The following is a 24,523-nucleotide window of genomic DNA, read 5'->3' as shown; positions in this document are numbered from 1 at the left end:
AATGATGTAATGCTTCCAATAGCAAAATGCACATAGACAACAGGCCTTCCTTAAGTCAATTCTAACCTACTGTTACAATGGAAAGCATTAACCTGATTGGCATTTCTTCACAATTTGGTATCTTTAAAGAATGAACTCTCCTTAAGTCTTTTACCTAATATTTAAATTAATCTAACTACTATTTTGGGTAGAAAATCCTTACTATACCTTCCTTATCAACTCATGTTTTTTTCTCTTTCATGAATGGTTTCAAATTCAATAATTTAAATAATTAAAAATTTGCTGATCAAACTGACTATTCACTTTCACTTCTTACATAGATCCTGGTCTTTCACTTAAATTAACAGTGGTAAACCTGATATTCTCCTCTCTGTACATTTGCCCTTCATCCATGTGGTCTGTGGTTTGCACATCTGAAATTGGTGTGATTCTAATGGAAGAGCTTATTATGCATGTTATTTAGGTAACTAGAATCTTCCCTTTCTGGATTAGAGATAAAAATATTGATAATTTTTAACCCCCAATGAAGTCCATTTTTGCATTTATGTATAGGACTGTTCATAGTTACACCAGGGCAAACTTCTACCTTGAAACATCCTGTTGTTGCCACCCCACTCTGCACCCTCCCTGCTGTATTGCGGACTAAGTTAGTGCATCTCAAAATATCTGAAAGGAAGGTCCAATTTTTGTTTGCATGTTCTTATTTCATTTCATTATTTTAGTAACTCATTATTTTTAGTAACTTTTAAAAAGTACACTTTTACTGTACTTTTTAAAAGCCTCTATCTATGACAGATTGGGAATTAAGCAAAAGACATAGAATGTAAGTCCAAATTGTTCATTAAACTCAACAGACATCAAATTACTTTGTCACATTCCATAAAAGTTTCTAATTCCTGAAAATTTTAGTCCTGTGAGATATAAAGTTTCAGTAGCAAACTATGCTGCCATGCTTCCTTTTTTAGAGTGATGCTCCTCTTATTATTCCCCAATGAATGCTAAAGCTTCTTTTTCAATTGGTGAAACCTTGATTGTTCCTCCAGTCAATTCACATGCCACCTCTGTACAGTATATACGTTAAAAACAGTTTTCTGCCTTGTCTCCTGATGTTTTTTCCTAAAAAATTTGTGCTTCATTTGCTTTCTTCATTTTGTTCATGTCTTGGCTTAAGAAGTATCTCACTATGTTGTTGATTGTATTTTTTCCTGACAATATTATTAAACCCAATAAACGCTAGTTTATCACTTATCCTTGTAGCTGCTTCTTTTAACAAATTTGTAGATTTGTTATTTCTTGTATGGTAAATTCAGAATAGTGACTGTGCAAAAATGAAAGCTATTTCAAGTCGTCCTTACCCACCTAATCTTTTTGAAAGGTTAGTTGGGCATGGTGGCACATGCCTTTAATAGCAGTGACTCAGAAGGCTGAGGCAGGAGGATTGCAAGTTTGCGGCCAGCCTCAGCAAATTAGGGAACTCCAAGACCCTCAACAATTGAGCAAGATTATGTCAGAGAGTGGGGAGGTAACCTTGATGGTAAAGAGCCCCCAGGTTCAATCCCCATTACCAAAAAAAAAAAAAAAAAAAAAAATCTTTCCTCAGCTGGATCTGGGGGACTTTTCTGTATTAAGAGCATTTATTATCTTGCATAGTTATAGTAGAAATTCATGAAATTGACAATTGTTTAAAGACAAACAAAATTATAGTTCTTGATTATTAAATAGACCAAGAGCAATTCTTAAACTGTAGTTATGTTTACTTTCTTGTTCCAACTTTCATATAGAAGGTAATATAGCCCAGTGAAGTGACAGAGCAATGTGATTCCAGCAACCCAGAGGCTGAAGCAGGAGGATTGCCAAGTTCTATGCCAGCTTTAGCAAATTAGCAAAAATTTTAAAAAGGTCTGGGGATATAGCTCAGGTTTTATTCTTAAATCATGGAGGATCCAAGAGCGTGTTTGTTTATGAGAATCATTACCTGACATTGTTTTAGAAATTTAAACTGAGAAAAAACTTTTAAAAATTCAACAATGCACAAGGATGCATTTCATTAGCCATCAAAGCAGTGACACATTTATAACCTCCGAATGACTGCACTGTACCCTCATGAGAGAAAGATACCAAAAGAGCAGATAACATTTTAGTATTCTAATATTCTATTGTTGACCTCCTATGCCTCCTGAATGGATTGTGGGAATTTTGGGGGTCCCAGGACCTTACTTTGAGACTTGCTGTTTTATAGGAATTCATTTTTTCTAATTGTCAGCAGAATCTTCTATATTTTTATTTCAATAATCTAGCTTTTATGTATGTAGATTAGTAATATTTTTTAACATCTTCAAGCCTTATCTTATTACCCACTTTTCTATTAATGTCTATACATAGAATGTACTGGAACTTATTACTAGTGTTGGTTTTGCTTACTCAAGGAGAAGTCATTTTATTTGTGGATACTCGTAAGGTCATTCCTAGTTATGCTCTGTCAGTAACCCTACCTTTCAAGTGCTAGCCCTTTTTATGACTTAGGAGCTCTAAATCATTCTTTTGTGATGAGACTCCTTACTCCAGAGGTTTTGGAGCTTTGGTTATTTTTGTAATGATTTTACATAATGAAGTTGATATTTTCTTTTGGGGGCATGACAGGCTTCCCTTCAAGTCTGCCTTCAAGTCTTCTCTCCTTTGTGTGACCTTCCCCTCCACTTGCCTCAACCTGATCCCCAATGCTGGCACTCCTTTTCTGAGAGTACAGTCTGCTCTCTGGCAGATATTTACTTGGCCCTAGTGACTCCAGTTCTTTGTCACTCTCTACCCTTTTACCTTGGCTGATACTCTGTTAAATTCTTTGTGAGGTCTTAGCAGGACAGTCAGTCTCTAGGGTATTTAATGACTCTTCAAATTACATGGGTACTGGGTCTTTCCTGAGAGTTCTGGGAATGCATTGTGTACCTGTCAGCGGGATGGGAAAACCAAGATGGCTGCTAGTCAGACTTGATTTACTAACAGCTCTTTTTATTCGTTGTCTTTTTATCATATGATGATGTCATGGTGTGAGCTGGAATTTCAGGACTTAGTATCATTATAAGTGATAATCTAGCAGCCTGGTGCTCACAGAATGTTGGGAGTTTTTATAATTTAATTCTGTGTCCTAAACATAGTAGGCGCTCAGTAAATGTTTGCTGAATTAATTTTTTCTCATTAGCATTGGATAAAACTCTTGTCTCTAGTGACTATATTATAACATAAGCCAGGCATCTTGCTGTTATAGCCCAAGGAAATAGCCCTCATACTATTCTGAAAAGGTAAATGTTGCTGTCATATTAAGAAAACTCTCACTTAATACTTAATGAATATTGATACTTAGGATGTACAGAATTCAGATTTTAAATGGGACATGACTCTGTCTCTGTTAAGTACGTCTACAGTAATATTATTTTTCTTAAAATTTTGTATTAAATTATTTTAACCATGTTTTACACATAGACTTGAGGTAATTGTTTTAATAATTTTCATCTTTCCTTGTTAAATAACACCTCATTTAATAGCACCAACAAATTGCTTCATAAGTATTCAAACAAGCCTTCTTTGTTTCAGAGCTTTTTCTTCAACTTTCCTTCCCTTGCCTTATTTCAAATGTGATTTCTTCTCTGTATTAACTGGTTCACAGTTTCTTCTCCTCTCTAAGCCATCAACAACCCCACAGCTTCTGTTTTTATTTTTAATATGCATTTAATCATATCATTACTTATAAGTCGTTCAATGCCCACCAGATAAAGATCAGCTCCTCGGCATGGCCCTGACTCAAAGTCCTTGGTTCCAGTAGTATTTCCAACCTAATCTGCAGTCACATTGGACAGCCTTCCTTCATCACTCCAGCTCTTTTCTGTCCTGTAAGTGCTATTTCTATAGCTTAGAATAGCTGCCATTCTCTCCTGCCTGGCCAGCCCTCACTCTTCAACCATCACTTACTGCCACCTGAACATACATACATGAACTAAAACCTAGTTATAGCCTACTGTGTTCCTAGAGCACTTTTTAAATACTCCATTCATAGCAGTTAGCACAATATATACTTCTTGTCCTTTTACTTGGTGACTAAAGAAGAGATCACATGAACTATGCATGCTCATGTATTATGTAGTCACTACGTATTTATCATGCTACCCCTTTTCCTGTGCCATTTGGGAAAATATGTCCAAATAAATTCAAGTGTGTGAAAGTGATTGAAACTCAACATAATCTTTATTTGTTCTATTTTTTAAAGGGGAATATTTTGTAACCCATTGAACCTTAATAAACTCCATATCTTACACTAACTACTCTTTAGAACTACTCATGATATACTTTGCCTCTGATGGTAGCAAACTAATATTACAGATGGAGATGCGCTGATTTTAGAATATTGCATATTAAGTATTAGAACTGTTTGTTTCACTGGACTATTTCTGAGAGTTAGGACTGTTTTATTTTAAAACTTCCCAACTGTAGCTACTAAGTTAATTTTTGAGGGCTTGCAAGGGAAGAATCAAACACCCTTGTCTATTTTCTGTTATTATAACAAAATGCCTCGTGCTGGGTAATTTATAAATAATAGAAGTTTATTTACTCATGATTCTAGAGACCAAAATGTAGAAGCATGGTGCTGGTATTTATTCAGTATCTGCTGAGGGCCTCTTGCAGCATTATAACATGGTAGAGGGAATCAGGTGGCAAAACAAGCTTGCTAGCCGGTTGCTCTTCTTAGGAAGCAACTAATGCCATTATGGGGGCCTCACTCTCCTGACTTTATCTAATCCAAATTATCTCTCTAAGGCCCCACCTGCAAATACCATTAACATGTAAATTTGAGATTAAGTTTCTGACTGGTGAATTTTGGGAAAACACATTCAAACCATGACAACTTTATTCTGGCAGTAATACTTTCTCTTGGCCCATGGGTTGGAACTATAAAAACATAATAAGGAAATTTCATTCTGATTTTTTAAATAATAAGACTGAGGTTCTTTACTCTGTGGAGCTTCTGTCCACTTTTGATATTATGATCATTTTTTCCCTTTATCAATCTTATATATCCATCTCATCAAGAATAGGAAATTTAGTAATTATGTGATATAATTTTACTTGTGATTTTAGTAAATTATATGCAATATGTAGGAAATTCATGATTTTACCAACTAAAAGCTTATTTTTTAAAATGAATTCTAGAAATTAATGTTTATAGGAGTATTTCCTTAGTCTTAACCTGTCACTTTGCTACAGATCTAAAAGATACAAATAGAGCTCTAAGTTTCACATTCACTACTCTAAAATATGGTTAAGAAACAAATTCAACCTGAATTCTTTAATAAGCATAATGGAAGGGTTGTTTACTTTTGAGAACTAATAGCTGCCTCATCCTTTGTGATTGCTTGCTTACATAATTTGTTATGAAAGAATGCTTCTAGGTAAACCATCTCCCCCAAATGCTTGTAATTTGTTCTGTTCTGCTTGGGAAGGGTTAAGAGGAGACAACATCCTGTCAAAGACCTTGTTTTTAATTTTGCTTCTCACACTGGCACAGATCCTGCTAAGAGCAGCCCAGATTAGTTCGGAAAACCTTTGAAGAGATTTAAGATGTCCTTCAGCCAGTTTGAAGGTTTTTGTCTTGCAAATCCAGTACAAGGGCGCCTGCAGGCATCTCGACCCTTGCTGTGCTGCTGATGCAGCTCAAGGTCACACTAACCCGCCCTGTGACATTCAACAACAAAAAAAATTATGCAGTGAAACTGCTTCAGCGGTTCAGCCAACCAACAACTTCCCTTAGTGAGGAACTGAGGAAAAAGTCTTTTTTCCCCCTTCCCTCTTTTTCTTTTTTTGGGGGCTTTGTGCATTTTTGCTGTAGGAAATAATCCCGGATTTCTGGTGTGTGTGATGACAAGGTCATTTCTTAATTAGAACACATGTAAAGAACAAAGCTAAATGGCTTCAAAACAGCTTTGTAGTTGATGGAGAGGATTTAAATTATTTAAAGAGATAGTCACCCATGTATGATGGAAACTGAATTCTAAAGGCATTAACTCCTTCATTCCTGTCTGCTTGCCATTTATTTCATGTATTTATGTCTGACTTTAAAGGGTGGCATTGAAAGCTTAAGACAATTTTTACAAATGCCCAGTTTTTACCAGGGTGAAACATAATTTATAAATCGAATTCTCAGATAAACTTAATGGAGAAGTTTTCTCCCCATAACATTTATCTCCTGGAAATTTAGAATTGACTTAGGAACTAGGAATTACAGACACATTTTCCCCCTGGCAACTGTGATTTATTTATAATGTGTGTGTGTGTGTGTGGGGGGGTGATGAGTAAAGTTCTTCTTTATCTCCTCTTCTTCACTTTAACCAGTTGGAGATGTCTAGTAGAGCTGTTTGGCCCAGCTTCATTAGAAATTACATCACATATCATTCAGGTTTCTGAGTTTTCAAAGAATTGGTATAGAAGACAAAGCTTTTTTCCAAGGGGAAAAAAAGCCATTTTAATTTAAAATAAACTTTTAAGAAAGTTGTTTCTGAACATGTGTGACTTTCTTAGGCATGATGAAACATGTCCATAAACACTGGATAGCCTTGTGGGCTCACTGTGCTGTGGGGCATGTTGTTCCTCTTGTTGCCTGCTAGTGCTAACTGCCAAATACATCAGTTGGATACAATCCAAGTGAACTGGCTTTCTATGCTTGAGACATAATGCATATCACCTCTGTAGGACTGGAGCTGAATAATCTGAGAGCTAACTTTATGGTTTATATTTTCTTTATATAAATTATATGTAAAAACACACTGCACTTATTTCTTTATACACAGAATCACATCATGTAGATAAATTTTACCTCAACATTATGATACTAGCCGAAAAATTTTCTCAGAATTCATACCTAGTTGTTTTTTCAAGTAGATATTTTCTGAAAATGTTATTAAAGTACAAGTGGGTCAAGTACTTTGTAAAGATGTGTAGTATTTTAAGTTTGATTATTTGATATTTTAAATTCATGAGCCATATTTTAAAAATTTAAGTCTGAGATGATAACATGATGGATTGTCTAAGAATGGTTTACTAGACTTATTAGGAGGGATTTTCCTCTTGTCAAGAAACAATTTCTTTAGATACATGGAAAGAAAAAGGATGCATACATTAAGATATATACTTTTAGATATAGGTATTTTAAAGGTTTTCAGATTTGCAGAAAGGAAATGTTGAAGGGCAAATCTATATGCAAGAAAATGGTTAGTGTGATTCAGTACATCTTGCCCTTGCCTGGAGTCTGGTATGCCCTAAATGTCATGTATGACCCAAGCTCACCTGCTAGTAATTTCTAATTTACTGTCCTAATTCATCGATTTGTTATCACTAATTGTTCTTCATTTACTTCTGTGTAGTTTCCAGTACCTAAAGGGTTGAAAGGTTGCTGTAATTGGCACCCGCAGCTGCTCTTTCTTTTGACAGGGGATAATTTTGCAGCCTATGCTTTGTGTGACAGCTGCCTAATTGGGCATTCTCCCCTTGTAGCAAGCCTGCCTCCTCCAGCCTCCCTGCTGACAAATGGTGGTGGATTACAGATGAGGACACGCTGACCCATTCGACCTTGCTGAGACAGCGGGGAGGGGCCTCCTGCTACTTGAGGGAAGCTTTAGGTCATTTAGAGGACAAGGTCATGAGCCAGGTGGAGAAATGACATGATATCACATGACAGTAGCCTGATGACATGGTCAGTGTGTCAAGGACAAATACATCAGTATCGATTAAACATTATTGCAATACTTCATTGAATTTCCTAGTATTTCTTAATTGTTCTAACCGATTCTATTTTTTGGGTTTTTTTTTTTTTTTTTTTAGAAAAAGGAAGAGTGCAGAATGAGATGTGTTATTTTAACAGTGGAAAGCAGTTGTTTACATGAAAATAGAGTTGGTCTAGGAAGCCTCCTAATAAGTTTCTTCAGTTAGAATGTTTTAAAATTATTGCTTAGTTTGCAACCTTTTAACTATCAGTACTTTTCAATAGTTTTTAATTTGCCTGTCTTAATTTCCAAAAATGAGATAATGTGTGATGTCAAAAAAATATTTAACTTTTCTCATCACACTACCTAATGATTGACATACCTTTTCATATTTTGAATGGAAGAAAAATAAGCCAAGTGAAATATCTAGTTGAAAGGAATCTCTAGATTTATTAGATCAAATATACCATTGTTACCCTAATTATAAAGTGTTAAAGATGCTTTTAAGATCATTTTAAGACCTGAAAAATTTTTTTAAATAGCATAAAATTACACTTAATGTAAAAACTTCAAGATAAATGGAAACCTTTGTGTATTTTTTTATTAGTAGTAATGAGCGTGCTTTTCTTGAAGTAGACTGAAGCTTTTATAATACATTTTTACACGTGAAGTCATAAGAATACATGCTGAGTCTATTAACCCTATATTCATACTTGAAAGCATAAGTCTATAAGAACTGTATTGAATATTACAATTGATACAAATGTCTTGTTTTAAAAATAGTGAATGTTTAATTCAAAGAATCATGATTCTCATTTTTGGAAAAACAATTGTTGTTGAGTACTGTTGGATCTAAGTCTTTAGTTCAGCAGGAGGTAATTTTATGCTTCTGAGATAAAAAACGAGGAGTAGTAAAGTATGATGAATTAGTTCACTGAAGTAGACACATCTGTATTTTCATGGCATGCGTATGTATGTGTGTGTGCCTGTTTAATTTTGACCATGCTGTGCATGTGTTTAGCTGCTCTCAAGACTCAAGCTTGGTGGAGGTTTAATCCTGTGCCCTTGTACACGTATACTTGATTAGTAGTTGTGGTTATCTCAGCAGAAGACACACCGCCCTCCTCCTTGTATTGGTCGGGACCTGGGCATTGGGGAGTCAAGGCAAAGGAGAGAGAAAAGAGCTTTTGCATTAGTATTCTATGAAAGCCTTACTGTCTGCAGAACAAATTGATTGCTCCGGTGTACCTGTGCTTGGCACCACTGCTGTGAAAGAAAGGTAGGGCTGTAATCTGTTTTATTGTATTACATATTGTGACACTCCAGGAATATTTAAGGTGCACTTTTTCTATGGCACGTGCTCTAACTCTAAGTAAAGAAAAAGGAAATAAATGAATGAAAAGTATGTCAGCTGTGGGCTACAGCTTTGTTTACTTTAGTTCATGAGTTCATTTGAATAAGATAATTTTGCTGAAGGCGTCACTGGGAACATAACCTGATTGATAACGAAACCCTATAAAGTGTTCTGAGGCACTAATCTGCTTCCCTGCTTGAAATGTGTCAAACAGAGATGAAATTCATGCTATTAGTGTAAGATCTAAACTACAAAATGGGAGATGTCGTGGAGGTGGTTATGGATATAATTAGTTTAGGAAATCATTTCAAATTATTTTTGTCGTATTTTTAAAGGTCCTATGTGGTACAGAGAAAGAAGAGATTTTCATTAAAAAAAGAATAGAGGCGGCCAGTGTACTACTTTAAACTATATTAAGAAAATTAATAAATGTGTTGTTTACTTTATTTGTTGGCTATTTTGATTTGTATAAACCCTATATATTTGATTCTGTTGCAGTGAAAGAAATTGCATTCTTTTTTTTCATGTAGTTTTTGTTTGTTTTTTTAATTCTGTGGATGTTTTTCAATCATGTACAGTTTGGGATTGCCTATTATGAATTGAATAAATATTTTAACATTTTACACAATAATTAAAATACCCGTTGTTGGAGTTAGACTCTTTACCATTTTTAGGATTTCTTGAAAGGTAATTGTAGCAACACTTTTTAGGTTGCAAGTATCTCTGTGCTGTGAGGAGAGAAAGAAATTCCTCTTGTCCAAGCAAGCCTCCTACCACATGTGAACTGCAGGTGCCCGTTGCTGCCTGTCCCCATCCTTTGATTACAATCAGAACACTTGATTTAAGAGAAAGAGCAAAATAGCTCATATTAATATATTGATGGAATTAAAGTTGTTTTCCATTGTTTATTTTTATATTTAAATTAATACATAACTGTAAATTGCTTAGATTAGATTTTGCTTTCATTTAAGCATGCACATGACTATTCGTTATAGAGTAATTATAAAGATAGGATACAGGTTTCACATAAGTTATGGACATTGATCTAGACTTACTCATAGATAACTTTTGTAGAAAATGGGCAAATAGAGGAGCAATTTAAACATTGATTAATAACAAATACAAATATGCCAACCCTGACATAAAGCAGTGATTATAATTAACTATTTCAGGTCATGTTATCTATAAAGGATCTGGGTGTTTCAAAGAACTTTTGAATTCCAGTGTTTCATATTGAATATAGATATAAATTTATTAGTAATGTTTAGATAACTAGTTTTATGAGGTTTTTTTCCTTATTGGGGAAAAAGTTTCAGAAAATGTGGAGGAAAATAAACCATAGAACTAAGAATCAAAATATTTATTTTATAAATAAAAATTATTAAAATCTTTCCATTTGTTTAATTTTTAATTTTTAAAGTTACCCTAAAATTTTGAAAACCTTAGGCTCTTTCAACCTTTCAAAAGAAATACTTGGCATGTGTATTTTGTGTGTATATTTGTGTGTGTGAGGGGTAAATTAACTAGAGAAAATAAAGGAGAAAAATTTATATTTTTTTCTGGCTTTTTAAAAAAATTTTGTGGGTGCAATGGGAGATGTTTTTAACAGACAAGACAAGGACTTTATTTTGTTTACCAAATTACCTACAATGCTTGACCCTATACCTGGCATATAATAGTTGCTCAGTAAATGTTTGTCAAAAGAGTGAATAACAGATGCTCACCCCTTTCCCCACATTTCTTTCCCCATTTATAACTTCAGCTTGTGCTGTGTGCATTTAAGTGAGTTATGGGCATTGATGGAACAAGAATTCATTTTTTTAAAACCAACCTGAGAACCGGGTATATAGACTTTATTTTCCAGAATAGTTAAGTGACTGAGCTTGAAATTGTTTTTCCTCCAAAAGTGTACCTTAAGAGTTCTTCACTTTCAGTTGCCTCCATTCTTTTTGCTCAGATGCTGATCTGTGATGCTGAGTTTTTTTTTTAAAGCTATGAAATCTGTTTCTTACATTTTCATTTTGTGACGTTCGATCCATTATGCTAACAAATCAATATCAGCAGTTACTAGAACCATTCGAGAAAATTGTATGTTAACATTAGTTAGAAAGATCTAGGTAGATTGAGTCTTGGAGAGATAAAACAAATATTTGATACGTTGGCGACTAGTAATCCATGAAGTTAAAGTTACCCATAGATAACAACTGTATGTGGGTGTCACTTTTTAAGCCCACTTAACAAGCAAACTTTTCATTGTTTGTTATTCCACATTAGTTAGGCTTAAACTGGGATCCTTTGAGCAGTAGGAACCTTGAAAATCAGTATCAATAGCTCATTTAACTGATGAGAACACTATATAGGTTGATACTTAGCCACTTTTATAAAGCTGGTTAGTATCTGAGCCAGAGCCAAAACAGAAACTTCCTGGTTTTAGGGAAACAAAGAAGATTATTTTTCCCTCATAGTATCAACTTTATTTCATTTAAAACTTCTAAAATAACATTATGTTAACATTACTCAACCAGAACACCTGTAGAATTTATTATACACACACACAGAGTTGTGGATTGTTTCCTGTGGATGTGGGCTCAGTATTCTTTTGTGCCAAGAATGAGTGACAAAATATTGGATAATATAAAAATTCAAAAGATTTTTATATAGAATTACATTGTCTAAAATAAATTTATGAGTAATGCAGTCACAAATAACTACTTTAGATACTTATATCTTAGGGCAATATTCTCTTTATTAGTTTAGTCATGACTAGACTAAAGAAGGAAGCAGCTAACCATGGGGACCTCCCCCCGGGGGATACCAACTGGGCTTGACCTCTTTCAAAGATAATTAAATGCTGAATTGTGAAATTCAAGAAATATTCAGATTGCTCAGAGAGATTAGACTTCAGAGGGTAGAGTGGTACTTGTAAGTATGTCCCAGCAGAACATTTCATATAGGTATCCAAGGAAGTTGATCCAGAAATCTAGTGCCCAGTTCAAGGGCTGACAAAACTAGTTGAGTGGGTCAAGCCTTCATCCACCTGGGCTGAAATTATGACTAGATTTTATTTCCAGGGAAGAAATGAATAAGGAGCTAGGGATCCTCTTAAAAAACCAAACCGAGCAAACATGGAGGCTGTGGGGAAACTAGTGAACATTGAAGTGTGGGTTACAGGTGGAGCTTGTCTCATGTTCACAACTAAGTTTATAAGCTTACAGGTCATAGGGATGGCAGTTAAAACTGTTTCTAGCCCTTTCTACCCCATTAGTGAAAAAGATATCTCTAGCCCTGACCCTTTAGTTCAATAGTGGACACAGTTTACAAGCAAATTAACATCTCTACAGTGCAGTTTCTCCATATTCAAAATAAGGATGACTGCTATATCTACCTCTTCAGGTTTCTGAGAGGACACATGTAGTACCTAGATCTATATGACAATTTTTTGTGGGTTCATGTGTCTGAGTATAAGGTAGCCATCTCCCTCTTCTGATGTGTTATTTTTCCTTTTATTAATAATAGAGGATTTGACTAAGTCACTATAATATGATGTACTAGAGGTGTTTTGGCATTTCAGAATTATTGATACATTCTTTCCATCTTATATTTATTATAGCATGGTAAATAAAATTCTTACTCCTGTTTTGAACCTATTAATTTATTCACAAGTTTTAACTTAACAAATGTTCTGTGGTTAATAATATGATTTCCTCTCCCTTAGTATGTACTATCTTGGTTAGTTATTTAATTTTTATTAATATTGAATTTATTTGTATTGATTATAAAAATATGTATCAAACTGCATAATTTTTTAAAAAATTTTTGTTCTGTTTTGTTTGCATTACTGGGGATTGAACCCAGAGGCACTCGACCTCTGCGTTGCATCCCATCATTTTTAAACTTTTAATATGAGACAATTATCTGAAAGTCACCCAGGCTCCGGTTGAACTTGTGATCCTCTTTCCCTAGCCTCCTGATTCACTGGAATTACAGAAACATGTCCCTGTACCTGACTCTGCATAATTTTCGTTGTTCACCTTTTCACCTGAAAGGGTAAAATGTCTAAATGAATCATGACTCCTTCTTTAGAATATAGTAATTGATTTGGAAAATGAGAGGCCAGAGCAGATAGGGTAAATTTTAATTTGTTTAAATTTTAGCTAAACTTTTTTAGCTTTCTTCAAGTGTCACTAGTTGTTTCCATATTTTGCTTTTTCCCTTTAATTGTAGAAATTTCTTGCAATTATTTTTATTATTATTATTATTTATTTTTTGTAAATCTTTAGGATACTGGGGTAACCTGACTTCACAGGAGAAAATGTCAAATGGAGTAACAGCATGATAATCTTCTCTGAAAAGCAGAGGAGGGATATTCAACATACCTTATGATTTGAATTGAGTTTAAACAATGTTTTAACTTTTTCATTAGATAACACTTATAATTTTAAACGAAGTACTCATTTCTTTTGATATTTATAAGACATATTTCTTAAATATAAGGATTTTCAGTTATACCATATAAGCATTTTTATTTGGTTTACATAATTTATATATATGAATTGTATGTGTGTGTGTATGCCTGTCTGCCACTTGTTTCCCAGAATTATGTATATAAATAAGTGGTCAGACAAGGAACATGATTAGACGTGTTATTGAGCAAAAAGTTAATGGCTCAATCATGCTCATAGTGAACAGAATAAAAGTAGTCCTTGTCCTCATGTAATAGGTATTACAGTCTATTGGTGGAAGATAGGTGATAAATATGTTTTTTTAAAAAAAAGGAAAGAAAAGCAGGTAAACAAGAAAAAATAATTACTGAACGAGAGAAGTTTTGTGTTCTCTGGGTGCTCTGCAAAGAATAAACAGGAGACTGGTTTATTAAAGACCATTGGGAAAGGTTTGTCGTAAGTGACATTTAAATTGAGTTATGGAAAGAGGCAAAGGAGTCAGTCACAGGAAGAGCCAAGTATATACATAGGCCTGAGAGCACAAAAGCTCCATCCATGTTCTGGGATCAAAGGAAATCTAGGTAGCTAGAGCTGTGCCATTCAGGACAAAAGCCACTGGCCACATGTGGCTTTCCCTACCTGAGCTACACAGAAGGGTAAAATGAATACATGCCAGTGTACAAGAGAAATATAAATTATCATGAAAATTTTATATTGATACCATCACATTTTGGATAAATTGGGTTAAACAAAATATACTTTAATTTTACCTTCTTAATTTTTTTAAGTGTTGCTACTAAATATTTAAAATTGAACGTAGGTATTTCATTGCATTTCTGCTGGGCATTGCCTGACTAGAAAGGTGTAATAAGCAAGAGACTGGATGCATGAGATAAGGTTGGTCAGATTTACTGGAGACATTTAATGCCATGCCTTCTAGACCTTAGGCTAGAGAGGAATTCAGACTCGATTCTAAGTGAAAAGGGAAACCATTATGAGTTTTTAATCAAGGGGTTCACCATTACAAGTAGCATTGGCTACAATTTGGAGACTGTGTTGGAGGGGAGCCAGTTAGGAAATTGGTACAATAAAAATATAGACACAGCTAAATGAGTGATCACAGCAGTTGTCAGATAAAGTAGTCTGTCTTTTTTGATAGAATTTCATAAGCCATGGGTATATGCGTTGGTTTGGGTTTATATATATGTAAGAATTATCTTTTATCATATTCATGAAATATTAAAATTCTTATAAAACATGAAATCTCTGCCAACCATCTAGAACACTATATTTCATGGAAATAGTAATACTTTAAAAATCATTTATAACTTTAAAGATTTAATTTAAGAGTTTTGACAAACTGCAACAGTTTTTAATGGCTTGGTTCAAGTAATTATTTGGTATTTTGTTGTTAAAGAAACTTTGTCATATAGCCCAGCTAATCCTTCCAACTCTTCTCTGCAATAGGGTTTATTTTTATGTTTTATGGAAACACAAAACAAAAAAAACTTTGAGACTTTTAGAGTACTTAAGCTAAGGTACCACAGTAAATATTTTAAGTACTGATAGACCCTATGCTAAAACTCAAATCGTTCAAGTATATATTAGGATTTCTGCTTATCTGAATGCGTTTCATATAGTATGAATGTATGTATCTGTATGCATGAGTGCGACTTAAATTTGCCATTTGTTTATTTGGATCAGAGGCTGTATTTATAGTACCACCACTTAATTTAAAATTGGAATAACTGTTAAGTCTTCGTTTTTTGTTGTCGTTGTTGTTAATTACACTACTCTGTGATGATACAAGGTTTTGGATTACAGTAGTACACCCCAATCCACAGTTTTGCTTTCTGTGTTTTCAGTTACCCAAGGTCACTTATGTTCTGGAAATGCTAAGTGTAAAATTCCAGAATACTTCATAAGTTTAGATTGCTTATTCTTCTTAATAGTATAATAAAATCTTATTCCTTCCCAAGTGGGACACAAATTGTTTCTTTGTTCAGTGTGTCCACATTGCATACCCTATCCTCCTGTTATTTATTTAATAGCCATCTTATTTATCATATTGTCATTGTGTCACAGTGTTTGGGTCCAAGTAATCCTTATTTTGCTTAATAGTGTCCTCAAAGCACAGTGATGCTAGCAATTTGGGTATGCCAAAGAAGACTTAAAGTGCTTCCTTTAAGTATAAAATTGGAAGTCATTGATTTTAATAAGGAAAGGAAAAAATCATCCTGAGGTTGCTAAGATCCATGGTAAGTTATTATTATAAATAACTTATTATAAATAAGTTATTATTTATAGTGCCTAATTTATAAATTAAACTTCATCATGGATATTTATTTATAAGAAACTACCAAGGGATAATAAAATATATAACATGGTTCTAATTTAGATATCAAATTAAAACAATTAAATAAATATCTATCACAGATATAAGTAGCAAAATGAGGCAAAAAAGTGAACTATTTTTCAAGGACCACTGTATTGGATGTTGAATATACATTTCATCTTTTATTTTTACAACTTCTCTATTAGGCAAGTTGATATTGTACATACTAAACTGAGGTTCAGACAGATTCACCCAGTCACAAAGCAGGGGGTAAGTCCCATTGTTAGGTTTTTAAGCTCTTGTATCTTTTAGAAATGAAAATGTGAGAATTTTTTTATAGTGAACATTGTTGGAGAGTATAAAATGAAGCTATTTCAAAAGTGAATCACGGAGAATCTGAATTGTTAGATTTCAATTTTAAATTGTTAAGATTAAAAAAAATTGTTCAGATTGACAATTGGTGGATTATAGTGATATCTAGTCCTGTGAGTAACCAATACAGTAAAATAGTTTTATGAAGTCAAGTGTAAGAGTTTTCTCAGCCCCATTTTTTTTGTTGTTAATACTGGTCTTGATTTTGTTATTTCTAATCTTTTGTCTCCAGGCTCATCACTGATAACATAAAGATATAAATACTTAACAGTGCCAAATACAGAATTCCCCTCTGGAATTGCATAAGTGTTTTTCATACCAACAGTTTTATAATAACTAAAAATTGATTGTTGAACAGAGTTTTTTGTTTGTTTGTTTTTTTAAGGATAGTTAACCATTTTTGTTTTACTCTTCTCAATTAAAATTTTGCCAAGTTTTGGCAAGTATCGGCTATCTGCTGGCCCTTTTTAAAAAATTATATAGTTAAAAGTAGAGATCCAAGGCAAATTTTAATTTATGTGTGTTCTGATCTCATTTTTGTTCTTCCTTTTTTTCTGATTACATAGAACTCCACTTAAGCCTTTTATTCTGAACAAAGGTTCCAACTAGTTCTACTTCATAATGTTTATGCTATTAAATATAATGTGAAAGAAAAATATTGCCAAATTTAGGTACTTCTTTTTAGTATATACTGTAGATGTTTTTAACATCAGGTAGTAGTTTTTTCTCCCCTTTGTGTCATGCTTCCTGTAATACACATACTTTTTTCGAGGGAAGGCACCCTTCTTGATAAATCAACTTTGCTAATTATTTTGTGGCAAACCCATGATTATTACTGGGATATTTTTATTGTTGTTTTAGAAAATAGTTAGCTTTTGATTGTAAAAATTTGAATGATACTCTTTTATGTAAGTGGAAGGCAGAAACTTATCAACCATTTCAAGCAATCGATTATAAACCACACTCAAACTGAATTTATGGTTATGTTGTTTAAATGATATCCTTACCTCTGTAGTTTATTTAAAAAAAATGGGCCTCCTTTAGGCTCTGTAAGACCTTCAGAATAGAGGAGAAAATATAGTCAAAGAAGGGAAAAAAGAAAAAAGTTATTGAAGGGAAAACAACTGTTTTTAATCCTAGATGTGGTTTCTTACCATCTTAAATGTAAATGGACAATATTTTTATAGTCATCTTCCAGTTTCATATTGGGGGTTATCTTTGTGAATCTTTGTCATATCTGAGCTCTTGGGATGTTGTAGGGTGGGTAAATACAATGGTGAACCCCTTGTCTCCTTTAATTTTCTCCTTTCCATAGAAAAGTATATTACTTTTATATCCTGTTCACTTTTTGAAAATGTGATTGATTTAATGCATATATTTTAATTAATTTCTTTTCATTACCCATGGTAAAAAAACAAATGCAAACGAATCTGGAGTGACACTTGAAAATGTCTTTCTTTTTGTAGAGAAGAAGGAAGTTGAAATAAGACATTTAAGTCCATCTACAGAGGGGATACATACTTTAGTCCTGAAAAGAGCATCAGTCCTAAAAGGTAGAGCAAAGAAAGGCAGAGTGATTAGGTTTAGCTGTACTAGGAATATTCTCAATAAGGTCTTTATAATATGGTGGTAAAATAACTATAATATGGAGGTAAAATTACTGGAGCCCAGGATCATGCAGCAGAATCTTAATGAGGATCTTGCTGGGACGTGTGCATTCAAATGAGTAGAGTAAGGCACAAATAGAAAATCACATGCTTTTTTTTTCTTCTTCTTAAAAATCCCTCACACCTTCAGAGTGCCAAGAGTTGGACCGCATGGCCAGATTTCATCTTTCCTCTGTTGATCCCATCCCCATCCTGTTAATGACAAGAGGAAGGAACTGAGTGAGAAGTAGTTGTAGAACTACAGGAATAGAAACGCCTGCCTTTTTTTCTTGATTATTCCACCATAGAATAATTAGTATTTCTGACTCCTTCCTTTAGGCAGTTGTTCAAACATTTTGGGCTAGGGCTATAATGTAGGACCACGATGGCCAGAGTTTAAGAAGAATTGGAGATGTGAAAACGCAGTGATTTACAACATGAAAAGAAACAATAGAAGCACTAGAGGGCTGGGTACAGCTGACCTCTCCTGACCCAGGGTAATCTCCTCAACCGCACTGAAAACTTGGATTCTACTCTGATGGCAGGCTGCTTACTATTAGATGCTATGCTCATTTTCTGCTAGAATTAGGGGCTAGGGATGGTAGAAGTTAGCTGAATCAAGATCCACTTATCTAATATTTTGCAGTCTAGCCCTCTGAGAAAGTACCATCCTGTCTTTGTTTGCTGGCCAACTTCAGCATTCACCCAACCCACTTAGTAATTCATTTCCGATAACTGCTCACATACTGGCATAAATACTGACATCACCCTTAAGATGCAATCACCTCTTGTATGGTTCTTGCTGTTGCTTCCTCTCATAGACCCTTTTCTTCTAATTGGTTGACACAGTACTGAGGTTGTATATTGAGTGAAGGCGTTCTCTCTGAGTTTGCTTTTCTTTCATCCATTCATGCTCAAGGTTCTCTTGAACCCTGTTCAGAGCTGTACAATCTATAGCTGTATGATCAATCAGCTCTGACTCACAGTTAGGCATTTATAGTTGTATTGTTTAAGTGCAGTCACACCATCTCACTCCACTGTACCATTCCCAACATAAAGAATTTGGCCTTCTTGACAGTCAGGATCCTTTGTAGTTCTGAATACCTGAAGTGTTCATAAGTAAGAGAGGTAGAAATAATTTAAGCCTGAAGAATTAAAAAATGGAAAAAAGAAGAGGAAGAAATCAGGAAGCAAGAAGGAATAGTAGGGAAAAAATAGCACTTATGGGCTGGAGTGGCTCTTAGGCTAGTGGCACTAAAATCATGTTATAGATGTGCATCTGATTCTGATGTATTAAGAAGTATTCTTGAATTTAGTAGTCCCTTAGTAGTCAATTAGCAAAATTACAAAGTGGGAGAAGTAAAGAAATAAGGTACCTGTGCTGCTTCACAGCGTATTTTTTCCCTTGATTAACAGGAAGACCATTATTTTGTTGTAGATCCCATGTGTAAAGAATTGGTTTGTTTCTTTTCTATTGGCCGTCATCTGAATTGCCCTCCTTTTGAATATGCAACTTTTTTTTTTTTTAACATTTCAGCCAGGTGCAGTGTCACAAGCTTGTAATCCCAGCTGCTCAGGAGACTGAGGCAGGAGGATGGCACATTCAAAGCCAGCCTCAGCTAAAGTGAGGCACTAAGCAACTGAGAGAGACCCTGTTTCTAAATAAAATACAAAATAGGTCTGGGGATATGGCTCGTGGTCAAATGCCCCTGAGTTCAATTTAAAAAAAAAAAAAAAATTTTTTTTTTCAGACTTCATCTCCCCAGCACCCACTCTTCCCTATGTGCAAACATGCACCCATGCTCAGACCATTTCTGTTCATGTATGTGTAACAACTTCATAATCAGTGGTACTGCTGGCTAATATTGGAAATAAAAATTAATCTACATTTAAATTTAATAGAACAGAGGGAAAATAGTACCATAAAGTTCTTCAACAAGTCCACAGTAAGTTTCACACAGCTGTAAGGATAACTTGACGAAAGGACATGTTCAGCCAGATGGCCTGTGCTGGCCTCCTTCCCATTCCTGCAAAAGATATGTTATTCACTCCCAGGGTAGCTCAGGGAAAGAGCTGATTATGGAATTAAAACAACCAATGTCCAATTAACCCCTGTTTTGGTCAATGTTTCCTACACAGTTTGGATAATTGGCATACTTTAGTTTCATCAAGGGAAGCAGCTGGTTTATTGGTTAGTGCAGGCCCCTGGGAATAAGAAATCTGAAATTCTGTTATCAGCAGTGCCCCTACAAACTTAAGAATGACCTTGGGCATTTTATTTACCTCTTGGAGTGTTAGCCTACCTCCTTTGAAATTCAGAGATACATGTTGCTCTTTAACCATGACATGAAGTTTAGTATAGGAAAAATTAGAAAAAAGAGCATTGATATTTACAGAGTTCTTTAGGACCATGAATAAAAGGTGCAGTTTAGCATGCATATTGTTAGTACAGAATCATAGTGATGTTGTGATGACATGGTCAGAAGCCCCCACAAGCAAGCTTAAATACTAGGGGATATAATAGAGGCATGCAGCAGTCCCTAACAGGCTTGACAGGAACCCAGTGACAGGCACCCAGTGACAGGCTTGCTCTGCACCTCCTTGAAAGCAGTCTTCGCCAATCACTTGCTGCTCTTCTCTCTTTCATTTGCCCTCTTCATCTCTGCTTCTCACTGCACACCTGCTTTCTTCTTTCCTCTCAGTATACTGATTCCTCTCTATCCTGCCTATGAAATGTCTCATTATGGCCACCCTTAATGAAGTCTTCTGTCTTTCTCAGAATTTCAGTTCTAAGGCACAGAGATGACTGGTCCTTTTCAGTCAGGTTCGCAAGGTTGATACAGTCCCCTGAGGGTCAGTGAACAGGTTCTTTGAAGTTATTCCATGCTTTAAGTTTCTCTGTCTTATAAGATTATAAAATTAAAGATTTAGATAGTTTAAGTAAATTATTTCACATGCCCCAATTTTTTTTTAAGTTTTTCACATTATACACAGAGTGTACTAAATACTTAAAGTATCATGCATAGGAATACAAAGACAAAAATAGTCTTAACCATCGAGGAACATATAGGATGACAAGCAAGCTGAAAAATGTTAAGAAAACTCTTCCATCTAGTTCTATGTCTATAAATAACAGAATACTTAAATTTCATTAAGTGCTTAGAAAATGCTAGATATTATACATTTCATTTAATAAAATAGGTTTATGGGTAGATACTATTATGCCATTTTTACAGCTAAAGAAATCGAGTCCCAGAATGGATAAGTAAACTGACCAAAATCATTCATTGGTGATTGAAGTGTCAGGAATTCGGAGGATGTTCTTGTAACTACTGTACTTTGTGGCCTTTCTAATAAAAACAAGAGACTTAAAATAGCAGAGACAAAATTTTAGAGTATGAAAAGTAATCTAAAATTCTCAAAGTTCTCCAAACATGTGTGATCTATCAAATGTTTTCAAATCCATTTTTATTATTGCCTGTGGCAATTTAATAGGAAAGACTGAAATTCAGAAGATCATGATTTGGTTTTGGATCAGCTACTTACTGGATGATTAACCAGTCACTTAATTGTTCTGACTGTTAATGCCCTTGTTTGGTAATGAGGAGAATTAAAAAAAAAAATAACCATGGTATTTCATTTGAGGAAGGGTTAAGGTTTAAAGCACCCATGAAAAGGCAGAGCTTTCTAAGTGCATAGAACATTTAGTAGGAGTAAGTAGTCTATGCAGAGAGCCCCCAAGAGGTTTTATAACCAACAATTTATATCTTTGCAGCACCTACCACAGACTAACCCAGGAACATTTGTCTTCTTTTGTTTGCCCTTTGCTAGGCTGCTTTCAACGATGGGGTTTTACTGTCTTATCTAGACCTTATGGTGGTGTGAGAGCCAGTTAGTGGAACACAGCACCTATGTTATAATGTTTGAAAGGCAACTGAAGGATTTGTCTTGTCTCCTAACTCCCCAAAAGGACCAATAATCAGACTAAAGAGACATTGTAGTTCTGTCCAAGAAAGAATTTTATATTGTTACAGTTGTACAAATATAGAGCAAATTCTTTGAACGAGGGACAACCCTTATTAGCACTGTCCTGTGCCCAAGCTGTATAAATATGGTCATATACATTCCCTAGATGGTTGTATGAAATAAGTGTTCATTTTTGTGCGCTTATAGATGATAAAAACTTTAAGAGTGATTAACTTGCCCAAGTTAAAGTGATTTAGTCAATAATAGAAAGAGCCAGAAATTGAACCCAGAACCATTTTATCCCAAGAGATAACCACCTTAGAAGACACTTGATGGTCACTATAGGTTTTCAGAAATAAACTGGGCAACCAGAGTTAGCAGATAGGTTATGAAGGGGAAAAAGCATCATTTGAGATAATTGATTAATAAGAGATTGTCTTTTACCTCTCATCTAACCTTTAAATGGTGTGCTTTTGTCATACTTGGAGAATCATTTAGTAAGCCATAATGTTATGAAAATGATAGGTGACGATAGACCCATTAGAGGAAAATAGATTTCACTCCATAAGAATTAGCTCTTCTACTGGGCATGGTGGGCCACCTGTAATCCCATCGGTTTGGGAGGCTGAAACAGGAGAATCATAAGTTCAAAGTCAGCCTCAGCAACAGCAAGGCACTAAGCAACTCAGTGAGACCCTGTCTCTAAATAAAATACAAAATAGGGCTGGGGATGTGGTTCATCAGCTGAGTACCCTGAATCCAATCCCCAGTACCAAAAAAAAAAAAAAAAAAAAAAAAATAGCTGTTCTTAAATTTTATACAAGTCCTACGAAGTTGTTTATCTAGTATTCTGGAGGATGGGATGTTTGTTTAGCTTTAAAAATGAATTATTAATCCAAGTGAATAAAGTACTTACAAATCCATTTTATAATGATAGTCAAAGAATATTGATTTGATAGCCAAATGCTTAAAACAAATGTCTAAATAGCTTCTGGAATACAATAAGAAATGTTTTGTTTTTAATACATATTAAAGAGTGTCTTGCTGTACATTTTAGAAAACTGAGTTTTCTCAGTCTTATTCATATCAAAAGTTAGATCTCTTCCAAACCCATATGATTTCTTAGCTTTCTCAGACCTGAGAAACACTAATGTTTAATACCATGACAAAAACTAAGAATGCACCTGAACTTTAATCTTTAATACAGGTCAAAGAAGTGGTTTCCCTGGTTTTATATTTCTGTTGATGGCAACATGCCAGCATGGTAAGAAGTAGTACAAAAGGCATGGCGATATGTTGACTTGTCCTATATTAGTGTTCAAGGCAGACCTACATGGATTACACTTGTTTTTGTTGAATTTGGCTTGAATCTTTCAGGTTTAGTCTTCAAAAGATAATTACAGTTTAAAAGCCAAACATTAGAAATAACATCATATCAGAGGTAAGTCAGAGGTGGTGGCACATATCTATAACCCCAGCTGCACCCTGAGGCAAGAGGATCACAGGTTTGAGGCCAGCCTGGGCAGCTTAGTGAGACCCTGTCTTAAAATAAAGGGGCTCAGTGGTAGAGCACTTGCCTGTCATGTGTAAAACCCTGGGTTCAATCCCCAATACCACACACACAGACAATCTTGAGCTACCTTAGGATCACAACCCCTCCCCTCCACACCTCTTTTGTAAACTAAGGCTCCAAGAGGTTGAATTCCTGCATGTTCTACTGGGAATGCTACAGTCACCTGTCCTGGGCTGTAAAGATGACAGAGACTTATTTCTTGACCATAAGGAGTTTACTCTGTAGTCAGGAGGTAGGCAGACAAAGACCAAAATGCACTTTTGTAAGTGGAATGATTTGAAAGATTCCCTGAATGCTATAGAGGCACAGACAATCTACCCCTAGTCTATAGTTTGGGGAAGGCTTCCTGGAGAGGGGATGTGTCCTCAGCCAAGACTTAAGAAATGAAAAAGACCCAGCAGCTCAGGAGGCTGAGACCAGAGAAGCGTGAGTTCAAAGCCAGCCTCAGCAATGGTGAAGATGCTGAGCAACTCAGTGAGACCCTATCTCTAAAATAAAATACAGAATAGGGCTAAGGATGTGGCTCAGTGGTTGAGTGACCCTGAGTTCAATCCCCGGTACCAAAAAACAACAACAATAACATAAAAAACCAAAAAGGCTGTATCTTAGCTTGATTGTAAGTGAATGGGATTTAATATATCAAATCATGATATATTAAATCATTCTCTAAGCATTTTTTGTTCTGATATATTTCATTAAATGATGATAATGATAGGGATTAGATGGACAAATGGGAGGAAGGCCAGTAAGTAAATGAGTCTACTTCTTCATCTGTATTACCCTGTTTCTCTCTTGTTTCTTTCTTACATCCTATACCATTAAAATATCTAGATATAAATCTAGATATTCATTTTATATAAATGCTATAATTGAAAATACAGTAAAGAGCAAACGGCAAAACAAAGTATAAACAGAAAGAAATTGATACAAGGATTTAAATAATTGATATTGAGTTAAACTGCTAAGCAGTGTATTGATCAGTATAGTGTATATGTATACTTGCACACACCATCATTCTATCTCAAAAAACTAACCAACCTGGAAAAGCGATGCAAGATTTCTTTAAAGCTAAAGTATATAGTCCTTTTGT

The 24,523-nt window shown here is 34.8% G+C and overlaps 1 protein-coding gene across 6 annotated transcripts in view; it reads left to right on the top strand.

Annotated features, from left to right (window-relative positions):
• Positions 1-24,523, top strand: part of NRIP1 (nuclear receptor interacting protein 1) — an 81,877-nt gene that overhangs the window by 42,658 nt on the left and 14,696 nt on the right. The gene's annotated exons all lie outside the window — the stretch shown is intronic.

The sequence above is a fragment of the Spermophilus citellus genome, assembly GCF_964194105.1.
Source record: "Spermophilus citellus genome assembly, chromosome: 7".
Classification (NCBI taxonomy): domain Eukaryota; kingdom Metazoa; phylum Chordata; class Mammalia; order Rodentia; family Sciuridae; genus Spermophilus; species Spermophilus citellus.
The sequence above is the reverse complement of the archived record's forward strand: the minus strand, read 5'-3'. Positions and strand labels throughout refer to the sequence as shown.